At 45.5% G+C, this 12,393-nt stretch overlaps 1 protein-coding gene across 4 annotated transcripts in view; it reads left to right on the forward strand.

Annotated features, from left to right (window-relative positions):
- The first annotated feature begins 1,190 nt into the window (after window positions 1-1,190).
- The window catches only part of LOC137344386 (ras association domain-containing protein 8-like), a 93,909-nt gene continuing 82,706 nt past the window's right edge, over window positions 1,191-12,393 (forward strand). For all 4 annotated transcript variants that reach the window (XM_068007287.1, XM_068007288.1, XM_068007289.1 and 1 more), the window contains exon 1: window positions 1,191-1,489. The gene's annotated coding sequence lies outside the window, so the exon portion shown is untranslated. The remainder of the gene's footprint in view (window positions 1,490-12,393) is intronic.

Genomic DNA, 12,393 nt, shown 5'->3' on the forward strand with positions numbered 1-12,393 from the left:
TGCTGGGGGACAAATGGAGCTTTCAAGACTGAGATTGATAGATTTTTGTTAGGAAAGAGCATCAAGGGATATGGAGCAAAGGCAGGTAAATGTAATTGAGGTCCAGATCAGCCATGATCTAATTGAATGGTGGAGCAGGCTCGAGGGGCTGAATGGCCTACCCCTGACCTTATTGATGCTATTAATGTTTTCAATGAATTTCCATCAGCAGCAAAGCAAACCTCAGAACTTAAACCCACCATCCCAACAACAGGGTGGCACTCAGCCTGCCTGCTGACAGAAAAAGCCAAGGCCCAACCATGCCATCATCTGCTAACATTTATCAGGAATGGGGGACTCCCTCCTCCAGACACATCTTCAGAGCTGGTAGCACGGCCTCATTTACTGTACAGCACCAGCTCTCAAGTTGGTCCTAGGGTTGCCAACTCTGGTTGGATGTATTCCTGGAGGGTTCATCACGTGACCTCCCACTCCAGCCGCCCTGCCGCGCCCCCCCGCACACCCGCCATTGGTCGCCCAACATGTCCATCCTCGCGGGGCACCGCCTTCCTGCACCAATTGGAAAGCGTACAGGCTCTACCGTACCCGATCAGGTGATCACTGACTGTCAGTCAAACAACCCTCCTTCCCCTCTCCAATATTTTTGCAACTAATAAATGAAATGTTCACAGTTTTTTTTTAATGCCCCTATGATTTTTCTCCCAGGTTGCCAATAGCAGAATCCAGGAGATTAACCTTTAATCCCTGGAGAGTCCAGGACAATTCTGGACGGTTGACGACCCTAGTCGGGACAATACAAAAGGGGCACAAAAGAATCTGCGGAATTACAACAAAAATACAATGAAAGTGGATCACATACTATTAATATTATTTGGAAGCTTTTTTCTGATGTTTAACCTTTCTTCAGTTGCTATGTGACAGAAAGATTCAGTAGAGAATGGGTTAATGAATGTGAGCAGGACGGCCTCCTCATTTTACTGAGCGTTTAATGGGTTAAGGCCGTTTATTTCTGTTTAGGCAGCAGTAAGGAGCACTTTCAATCTGTAATTCCTGCTAATTATTCTTGTGGGCCAACCCACTACTGTCACTGGACTGAGTGCGTGCAACTGGCTTAAAGCCAAAAACCATCCCAGCCCCCAGCCCCAGCCACAACGGTCAATCAGTTCAGATGGTTCCCTTTTCACTGAATGTCAGCCTCTGAGGAGCCACCTTGCTACACAGAAAAAGGGGGAGCTGAGTCAGCAGTGCAGGGTCTGAATGACCAGGGAGGCTGGTGTCTCTCACCACCCATGGCTGCAGCCTGGGATTCTTGCTGCTGCACCGAGGATTCCTGGCAGTAATCGCTGTGGGGCAGTTGGAAACACCTGCAGTCACACAGAGAGAGGGAACCCCACTGAGGCCAGCAAGCTGTGCAAGCTTTGCCTGTCTGTGCACTGGCTGGACTGTGTAACATTGCGAAGAAATCTCTTTTGGGACTCGGGACACACTGGTAAGTACAGAAGTCATATCTTCATAAAGTCTGTTTTAGTAAACAGCACCACAGTAAGTGATTTACTTAAACAGGAGCTCACTCAACATGATTTCACATTTACCATCCCGACTAGGATGTGTGTGCGTTTCATATCGAACGACTGAAAATGTCGTCAATATATCGTCTACTTTATAACGTTTAAAGCTTAATTTTCGAATTCAGTGTTTAGCAAGGTTGAGAAGGCACAGTTGGTGTGGCAGGATGACACTGGTCACTGGTATAGACGTGGATTGCAACACGATGGGACATAGTCTGAATCCCCTGTTGTGTCATTTGGAAACGGTGGGACATAGTCTGAATCCCATGTTGTGTCGCTGGGAAGCAGCAGAACATAGTCTGAATCCCGTGTTGTGTCGCTAGGAAGCAGCAGGACATAGTCTGAATCCCGTGTTGTGTCGCTGGGAAGCAGCAGGACATAGTCTGAATCCCGTGTTGTGTCGCTGGGAAGCAGCAGGACATAGTCTGAATCCCGTGTTGTGTCGCTAGGAAGCAGCAGGACATAGTCTGAATCCCGTGTTGTGTCGCTGGGAAGCAGCAGGACATAGTCTGAATCCCATGTTGTGTCATTGGGAAGCAGTGGGACATAGTCTGAATCCCGTGTTGTGTCGCTGGGAAGCAGCAGGACATAGTCTGAATCCCATGTTGTGTCATTGGGAAGCAGTGGGACATAGTCTGAATCCCATGTTGTGTCGCTGGGAAGCAGTGGGACATAGCCTGAATCCCGTGTTGTGTCACTGGGAAGCAGCAGGACATAGCCTGAATCCCGTGTTGTGTCATTGGGAAGTGGAGGGACATAGCCTGAATCCCGTGCTGTGTCACTGGGAAGCAGCGGGACAGAGTCTGAATCCTGTGTTGTGTCGTTGGGAAGCAGTGGGACATAGTTTGAATCCTGTGTTGTGTCATTGGGAAGTGGAGGGACATAGCCTGAATCCTGTGTTGTGTCACTGGGAAGCAGCGGGACATAGATGGAATCCTGTGTTGTGTTACTGGGAAACAGTGGGACATAGTCTGAATCCCGTGTTGTGTTGTTGGGAAGCAGTGGGACATAGTCTGAATCCCGTGTTGTGTTGTTGGGAAGCAGTGGGACATAGTTTGAATCCTGTGTTGTGTCATTGGGAAGTGGAGGGACATAGCCTGAATCCTGTGTTGTGTCACTGGGAAGCAGCAGGATATAGTCTGAATCCCATGTCGTGTCGTTGGGAAGCAGCGGGACATAGTCTGAATCCCATGTTGTGTCATTGGGAAGCAGTGGGACAGAGTCTGAATCCCGTGTTGTGTCGCTGGGAAGCAGTGGGACATAGTCTGAATCCTGTGTTGTATCATTGGGAAACAGTGGGACATAGTCTGAATCCCGTGTTGTGTCGTTGGGAAACAGTGGTGAACAGAGATTAATCACAGACCCAAAGGGAGAGAAGTGAGTTTGCACCATTACAGGTGGGGTAGTGCAACCATTCAGGAGGCAGTTAAATACACGGTGGTCATCGGTTTCCATGGAAGTGAGATCTAGTTGGGCATTTTTTTTGTGACCTCCTGACAGATGATTGGGAGCGAGACCTGTGGTGCAAAGGTGCTTCTATGTTAGTGGGGTGCGAAAGCGCAGGTTCCCCTTCCGATATCTGCACCTGAAGTAAATGATCCCACTTATCTTGCTCTGGCAATAGCAGACGCTCTCCTCCTTTAAGGTGCTCCTTTAGGTCTACCTCTTTGGCCAACTTTTGGTCACCTGTCCTAATATCTCCTTTTGTGGCTCAGTGTCAAATTTTGTTTGATAATCTCTCCTGTGAAGTGCCTTTGGACATTGTACTGTGTTAAAGGCGCTGTATAAATGCAAGTTGTTGTTGTTATTTTATGGCGAGCAGCCGACTGATTGGCCCGCTTTTCTCTGGACCGCTAAATTCGCAGAGTGGGTTTTACTGTGTTGATGTCATGATCTCAGTGCTGCCAAAGTTGACCAGTAAAAATGCTCGGGTTTAACTCTGTGCTTGCGATGACACCCGAACGTTGCACACACAGGATCAGAAAATCAGTCCCCATATTCCTAATGAACATCTCATGGAGATTGGCAGCAGGAGAGAATATCAATGGGGAGAGTGGTATCAGAAGGGAACATAAATAAAAGAAAGACTTGCAGGATATTCCAAAGCACTTTACAGCTAAGTAAGTGCTTTTGAAGTATAGTCATTGTAATGTAGGAAATGTGGCAGCCGATTTGTGCACAGCAAGGTCCCACAAACAGCAATGAGATAAATGACCAGATCATCTCAGTGATGTTGGTTGAGGGATAAATATCGATCAGGTCATCGAGGAGAACTCCCATGCACTTCTTCAAAGTAGTGCCATGGGATTTTTTATGTCCACCTGAGAGGACAGACCTCGGTTGAATGTCTCATCCAAAAGACAGCACATCCGACAGTGCAGCACTCCCTCAGTACTGCATTGGAGTGTTAGCCTGGATTTTGTGCTCAGGTCTCTGCAGTGCGACTTGGACCCATGGCTTTCTGACTCAGAGGCACGAGTGTTACCACTGACCCAGAGCTGAAACCTTGGGAAGAGTGGTATCAGAAGGGAACATAAAGAGGGGAGAGCATCACCGAGAGGAAAGTGAAGTGGGGGAAAGTGGCCCTGGAAGGTTAATATAGTGCGGATCTCCCAAAACCAAGGGAGGAAGATAAAACGGTCTCACGAGATCTTTCTGGGCTGTAACAGAATCCAATGGAGATCAGGCAAGAGAAACAGGAGAAAAGATAGAACAAATGGATCCAGTCGTGACTCAGCTAGTGCATACACTGATGAGTACGGTACCTAACCAGAGTGAAGGAATCATCCCCTGTGAGTGTTGTCTTGCATGGTGAATATACTGCCACTGAATCAACACTGAGCTAGAGACACAGGCATCCAGGTTTTGCCCAATTTACCAACATTTGAAAAAGGCAGGCAGGAAAAGTCCAGCTGGTCCATCAAGTCTGCCCCATGATGGCCAGAGCTTCATGACTAGACAATTCCTATCCCCACCCACCCACCGCCCCACCACCCCCCAACCCCATGCAGACATGTCATCTCCTGGGTGAGGCAAAAAAACAAAGAAAAAACCCAGGTCCAATAACGGAAAAAGTACTCTGGAAAATTCCTCTCCTATCCGCTCAGGGAATCATAGAAAGTTACGGCACAGAAGGAGGCCTTTTGGCCCATCATGTCCGTGTTGGCCGAAAAAGAGCTCTCCAGTTTAATCCCACTTTCCAGCACTTGGCCCGTAGCCCTGTAGGTTACGACACTTCAGGTGCACATCCAAGTACTTTTCAAATGAGTTGAGGATTTCTGCCTCGACCACCCTTTCAGGCAGTGAGTTCCAGACCCCCACCACCCTCTGGGTGAAAAAAATTCTCCTCAGCTCCCCTCTAATCCTTCCACCAATTACTTTAAATCTATGCCCCCTGGTCACTGACCCATCTGCTAAGGGAAATAGGTCCTCCCTATCCACTGTATCTAGGCCCCGTCATAATTTTATACACCTCAATTAAATCTCCCCTCAGCCTCCTCTGTTCCAAACAAAGCAACCCCAGCCTATCCAATCTTTTCTCATAACTATAATTCTCCAGCCCTGGCAACATCCTTGTAAATCTCCTCTGTACCCTCTCTAGTGCAATCACATATTTCCTGTAATGTAGTGACCAGAACTGTACGCAGTACTCAAGCTGTGGCCTAACCAATGTTTTATACAGTTCTAGCATAACCTCCTTACTGTTATATTCTATGCCTCGGCTAATAAAGGAAAGTATCCCGAATGCCTTTTTAACCACCTGTCCTGCTACCTTCAGGGATCTGTGGACATGTACTCCAAGGTCCCTTTGTTCCTCTACACCTCTCAGTATCCTCCCATTTATTGTGTACTCCCTTGCCTTGTTTGCCCTCCCCAAATGCATTACTTCACACTTCTCTGGATTGAATTCCATTTGCCATTTTTCTGCCCACCTGACCAGACCATTGATATCTTCCTGCAGTCTACAGCTTTCCTCCTCACTATCAACCACACGGCCAATTTTTGTATCATCTGCAAACTTCTTGATCAAGCCCCCCCACATTCAAGTCCAAATCCTTGATATATGCCACAAAAAGCAAGGGACTAGTACTGAGCCCTGTGGGACCCCACTGGAAATAGCCTTCCAGTCTCAAAAACCCCCCATTAATCATTACCCTTTGCTTCCTGCCACTGAGCCAATTTTGGATAGAACTAGCCACTTTCCCTTGGATCCCATGGGCTTTTACTTTTTTGACCAGTCTGCCATGTGGATCCTAGTCAAAAGCCTTGCTAAAATCAATGTAGACTACATCAAACATGTTACCCTCATCGACCCTCCTTGTCACCTCCTCAAAAAATTCAATCAAGTTAGTCAGACACGAGCTTCCCTTAACAAATCCATGTTGACTGTCCTTGATTAATCCATGCCTTTCTAAATAACGGTTTATACTGTCTCTCAGAATTGATTCCAATAATTGATCCACCACCGAGGTTAGACTGACTGGCCTGTAATTCTTGGTCTATCCTTTTCTCCTTTTTTAAACAACGAGACAACCTTAGCAGTCCTCCAATCCTCCAGCACCACACCTGAAGCAAGGGAGGATCAGAAAATGATAGTCAGAGTCTCCACTATTTCCTCCCTTGCTTCTCTTAACAGCCTGAAATACATTTCATCCGGGCCTGGCGATTTATCTACTTTCAAAGAAGCTAAACCCCTAACATTTCCTCTCTCACTATGTTTATCCCATCCATTATTTCACACTCCTCCTCGTTAACTACAATCTTTGTATTGTCCCCCTTTTTTGTGAAGACAGATGCAAAGTATTCATTAAGAACCATACCCTGCACCTCCACATCCAGATTACCTATTTGGTCTCTAATAGGCCCTATTCTTTCCTTAGTTATCCTCTTGCTCTTTATGTATTTATAAAACATTTTTGGGTTTTCCAATTACATGCCAGTATTTTTTCAGGCCCTCTCTTTGCTTTCCTAATTTCCTTTTTAATTTTACCCCTGCACTTTCTATACTCCTCTCGGCTTTCTGTAGTATTCAGCTCTCGGTGTCTGACATAAGCTTCCCTTTTTTGCCTTATCTTATCCTGTATGCTCTTAGTCATCCAGGGGGCTTTAGATTTGGCAGTCCCACCCTTTTTCTTTGTGGGAATGTGTTTACTCTGCACCCCTTGAATCTCCCCTTGAATGCCTCCCACTGCTCTGACATTGATTTACCTTCAAGATCACATGGACCAATTATTATCTATAAAAACTCTTATCTTTTATATGAGGCGATCTCTGCCCCAGTCAGGAAAATGTCCAACTCCCTCCTTAAGAAATACAGACAGTCAGCATTGACTACACCAGCCGGTAATGTATGCCAGATTCTCTGGGAATAGAAAAATCGCTTAATACCCAGTCTATTCCTACTTTTCCATAGTTTAAACTCATGTCCCCTGGTCCTCCCCAATCTGTTAAACTGGAATAATCTATCAATAACCATGCTATCCAGCGTTCAGCAGCACATACTGGAGAACGTGTTTAGGAGGGACTTTGTTTTGGCTTTTTTCCTTCTTTTCCATAAATTTTCCCTCCTCCTCTCCAGAAGGAGTTCACTTTTTTTTGGGATATGTCTCCGTGAAGCCATTCGCCTTCCAATACATCACCAGGTGGCTATTTATTGATGTGTTAGCCTAGATAGTGACTGTCAACCTTGAGAGGGTGGTGGGGGGAGGGCGGGGGGCTTCAGGGCTAAGCCCAATCTTGCCAACACCCAATATTCACACATGCACACTACCAGCAAGAGTTCCTGAATAGCGATCAGGAGCGGGAATCCTGGAAGATTGCCCCCTCCCTAGTCCAGGGGCACTGAGGCCAATTGTAGGGTATCTTCCACTGCCCCACATAAGATCAGCTAACTCAGCACAAACCAGTGGTCGATGCTTACATCTTCTCGGTCTGCATGGCTCAGCTGCTCTCTGCCTTAACCAGCACAGACCCCAGGGATCTTTCGGGAGGCACTTCAGGCTCTGGATGTTACGTTCAGCCGCTTATGAATGTCAATGGAACAAGATGTCTGAGACCCTCTTTTTCCCCCAGTTTTTCTCCATTTTTCACCCCTTGTCCTCCTCTCCTGAAGAGGTGACTCATGCTGGTGACTCAAGCGCTGGGTGCCCTGCATTCCCTCACCCAAGTGGACATTCTTTGTGGGTGAGTTTGGACAGTGAGTGCCTAAGACAGAGTGGATTAACGCACCGACCCGTAGGGCCCATGCCCAGGGGACCTGGACAAAGGTGGAGGCCCCTGAAAACATGTTTGTGTTTTAATGGATCGGCGTTGTGCAGGGAAAGCGGGGGTGTGTGGATGGGCCCTGAATGTTTTTGGTGCCCAGGGCCCAAAGTATTCTTAATCTGAATCTGGCCAATGGGCTATTCTACTGTGAAAGGCAGCATGACCATGCTTAATCCTATCTTGGCCTGACATCCACATTTTGTAGCATAGTTCACTGAACAACAACCAGGAGTAGGAACCTTGGCTGAATTTTTTTTCTCCTTAGTTAGACAGAAACGTGTGTAAGCCTAGGCAGTGTGTCAGAGGCTGCTCTACTGTATTCGTGAATTGAGTCGGTCGCTGGGGTTGCACTGTAAACTTACGTTGCTATTGAGTGAGGGAAGCACAGATTCACCAGAATGATACCGGGCTAAAAGGGATTAATTATGAGGACAGGTTGCATAGACTCGGCTTGTATTCCCTCAAGTATTGAAGATTAAGGGGTGAGGTGTTTTTGAGGTGTTTAAGATGATTAGGATTTGATAGGGTAGATTGAGAGAAACTATTTCCTCTGGAGGGGGATTCCAGAACAAGGGGGCATATCCTTAAAATTAGAGCTAGGCCGATCAGGGGTGATGTCAAGAAGCACTTCTTCACACAGAAGGCGGTGGAAATCTGGAACTCTCTCCCCCAAAAAGCTGTTGAGGCTGGGGGGGTCAACTGAAAATTTCAAAACTGAGATTGATAGATTTTTGTTAGGCAATGGTATTAAGGGATATGGAGCAAAGTCGGGTAAATGGAGTTAAGAGACTGATCAGCCATGATCTAATTGAATGGAGGAACAGGCTTGAGGGGCTGAATTGTCTTCTCCTGTTCCTATGTTCCTAAGGCTTGTAACAGTTATAGGACACTCCTCACATGAAGGAACATCTCAGAGCATTCACCAAGGAGGTGAGGTGGACACTGAGCAGGAGAATGGAAGACATTTTGGGGGGATGAAGGTGGGAAAGACTAAAGGCACGATCAAGGGGACGGGGCTTCAGGAAGCTGTTCAAGGCTGAAATGGAACTAACCACTGATGGTGGAATGAAGCACACTATTATGGATCTCCTCATCCTGTATGACATCCTCAAGAGATGACAGGGCTGTTGAAGTTCTAGTGAATCAAACTGCAGTACCTCACTGTGATTTGAGGGGAATTAGATAGATTAGGAGATTGAGTGACAAGTGCCTGATGTCATTTAATGTGGATAAATGCAAGGTACTGAGACTGGGGAAAGGAAATATAAACTAAACAATATTAGTCTGCAGAAAGAAGAGAGGGATTTGGGAATACTCGTGGATAGCTTGTTGAAACCATCAGTAATATGTGTGGCAGCAAGAAAGAAAGCCAACAAGATCTGAAAGTGTATATTCAGCAGGACAGAGCCCTGAGTTCCAGATAGTGATGATGAACTTGTGTAAAGCACTGGTCCAGCCCCAGGTGGAATACTGTGTACAATCTTGGTGTCATTCTGGCACTGATGAGGGCAACTAAATTGATACCTGGGATTAGTCAACTGGGCTACCAGGAGGGGACATGGCACCTGGGAATGTTTACATTGGAGAAAAAACAGGAAGGAAAGGCTTACATGCATACAGTGCCTTTCACAGTGTCAGGACATCCCAAAACACTTTAGAACCAATAAACTACTTTTGAAGTGTAGTCACTGTTGTAATGTAGGAAATGCAGCAGCCAATTTGCATGCAGGAAGGCCTCAAAAACGGCAATGTGATAATGACCAGTTAATCTGTTTTCATGATGTTGGTTGAGGGATAAATATTGACCAGGACACAAGAGGGAACTCCTTTGCTCTTCTTCCAAATAGTGCCATGGGATCTTTTACATCCACTTGAGAGGACAGACATGGTTTAACATCTCATCCAAAAGATGGCACCTCCGACAATGCATCACTCCCTCAGTACTGCACTGGAGTGTCGGCCTAGATCATGTGCTCAAGTCTTTATTGAGGTTTGCAAGATTCTAGGGAATGTAGATAAACTGAACTCCAATAGTATGTCTGACATAATCTCAACATCTACAGAAAGCTTCGAAAAGGGAAGGTGAACTGATACTTTGCACACGGAGCTGACTGTCTGGGGAGTGGAGCCTGGCAGTATCAGCAGATTCATGAGGGATCTGAATAGATACGTGAATGGAATATCTGTGGGGTGTTCTTCCAATCTCCCGCTGTAACTTTAGCACGAGATCAACAACAGCTTGCATTTATAAAGCATCTTTAACGTAGTTAAATCTCCCAAGGCTCTTCACAGGAACGTTATCAAACTAAATTTGACACCGAGCAACATAAGGAGATATTAGGACAGGTGACCAAAAGTTTGGTCAAAGAGGTAGGTTTTAAGGAACATTTTAAAAGAGGAGAGAGAGGTAGGGAGGCAGAAAAGTTTAGGGAGGAAATTCGAGAGCTTAGGCAGCTGAAGGCATAGCCGCCAATGTTGGAGCAATGAAAATCGGGATGCACAAGCGGCCAGAATTGGAGGAGCGCAGAGATCTTGGAAGGTTGTAGGGCTGGAGGAGGTTACAGAGATAGGGAGGGGCGAGGCCATGGAAGGATTTGAAAACAACGATGAACATGAGTGTGGGCAGGCTTGATGGACCAGCTGGTCTTGTCCTGCTCGTCAATTTCATATGTTCATATACCCCGAAGCAACTGCGTAAATGGTCCAAAATGGCCATTCCGCCAGAGTTTCCTCCAAAGTTAGGACAGGAGATTGGGAGAGGCTTCTGCTGAGATTCTCCCCCATGGTATTTTTCAAACTTCAGGACCGATCAGATGGAATGTGACGGTCTCAGTCAGTCCTGTTCAAGCCTTCTGGCATCAAGCTGACTGCTCAACTGTATTGTTATCTCGTAACTGGTGGGATACGTCACGTGACTCATACGAGGATATTAAATCCTTTGGCAGTTTGATACGGACATACGTAGTATTTCATGTCTGTTTTCAAGTAGGTTGAGAGAGTTACGAGCCTGATAAAACACTGGAGTGTGTTACATTTATGACAGGTTCACACAAGGTCTTAAACCACATGACACAATCTTTATCAATGCAGGCGTGTGTCTTTGGAACACATTATTTGTCCCGAAGGTTTATCTCCTATTCTCCTCTCCTGAGGGCACTACCTTATGCTGCAGATATAAGCGCCTTGGGATGTACTACAATGTTAAAGGCATTATATAAATGCAAGTTATTGTTGTTGATTCCACAAGTTGCATCAGGCCCCTGGTACCTTGCTCAAGTGGTTGAACTTTATTTGGAATGATCAAGAGCAAGTGCCTTAGAGGGAACTGAGGCCAATTCCGGCAAAGCCTAACATGACCAGTGACATTACTCCTGTTGCGTATAGCTGGACACCTTGCTGGGTGGTGCATTCACCCACCGAGCCACCGATGGGCAGCCTTGCCCACTGCCCAAACATATTGGGGAATCGCAGCTGCATTGTCAGCGACTATCCGTCCATTGCTGATGGAAAACCGTGAGCAGCATGCCCGTTATTTCCTCATCTGTGCTGCGATGGGCCTAGGTCACCACTGGCAGTGAACACTTGGAAAATCAGCCCTTGTTTGTATTATACCCTACAATGTAGGTCATGGGGCACATGGAATAACGACCGGACTGACTGCTGGCTCACGAGCCAGCTCACTCCAGATCCTCTTGCTTCCTCCATCAAGAGTTCTGTAAATTGTCATAGAATTGGCAAAAGCATGCTCATTATGTTATCCAACAAAAACAGCTTCTCACAGATGTTGTACTGAGAGAGATCACAAGCTTCATTTACGGGAAATAACAGACCTTGTAAAAATAATGATCAATCACCTGCCTCTACATACTATAGTGAAAGACAGATCCAGTATGTATTATAATGATTGACAGACCCTGCATATATTATAGTGAATGACAGACACTGTATATATTATTAAGAATGACAGACACTGTATATCTTAAAAAATGACATGCACTGTATATATTATGAAGAATGATGGACACGGTATGTATTATAAAGAATGACGGACACTATACAAAATAGTGAATGACAGACACTGTATATATTATAGTGAATGACAGACACTGTACATATTATAGTGATTGACAGACCATGTATGTATTATAGTGAATAACAGACTCAGTAGATGTTACAGTGAATGACAGACACTGTACATATTATAGTGAATGACAGACACTGCATATCTTATAGTGAATGGCAGACACAGTATATATTATAGAGATTGACAGAGCTGTATATATTATAGTGAATGACTGGCCCTGTATATTTTATAGTGAATGACAGACCTCTATATATTATAAAGAATAACAAGACACTGTAAATGTTATAGAGATTGACAGAACCTGTATATATTATAGTAAATGACAGGCTCTGTATATATTATGGTGAATGACAGATACTGAATATTGTAAAGAATGACAGGCGCTGTATATTCTATAGTGAATGACAGACCCTGTATATATTATAGTGAATGACAGACACTGTATATATTATAGTGAATGACAGACCCTGTATATAT

This window comes from Heptranchias perlo, chromosome 27 (assembly GCF_035084215.1).
Source record: "Heptranchias perlo isolate sHepPer1 chromosome 27, sHepPer1.hap1, whole genome shotgun sequence".
Lineage (NCBI taxonomy): Eukaryota > Metazoa > Chordata > Chondrichthyes > Hexanchiformes > Hexanchidae > Heptranchias > Heptranchias perlo.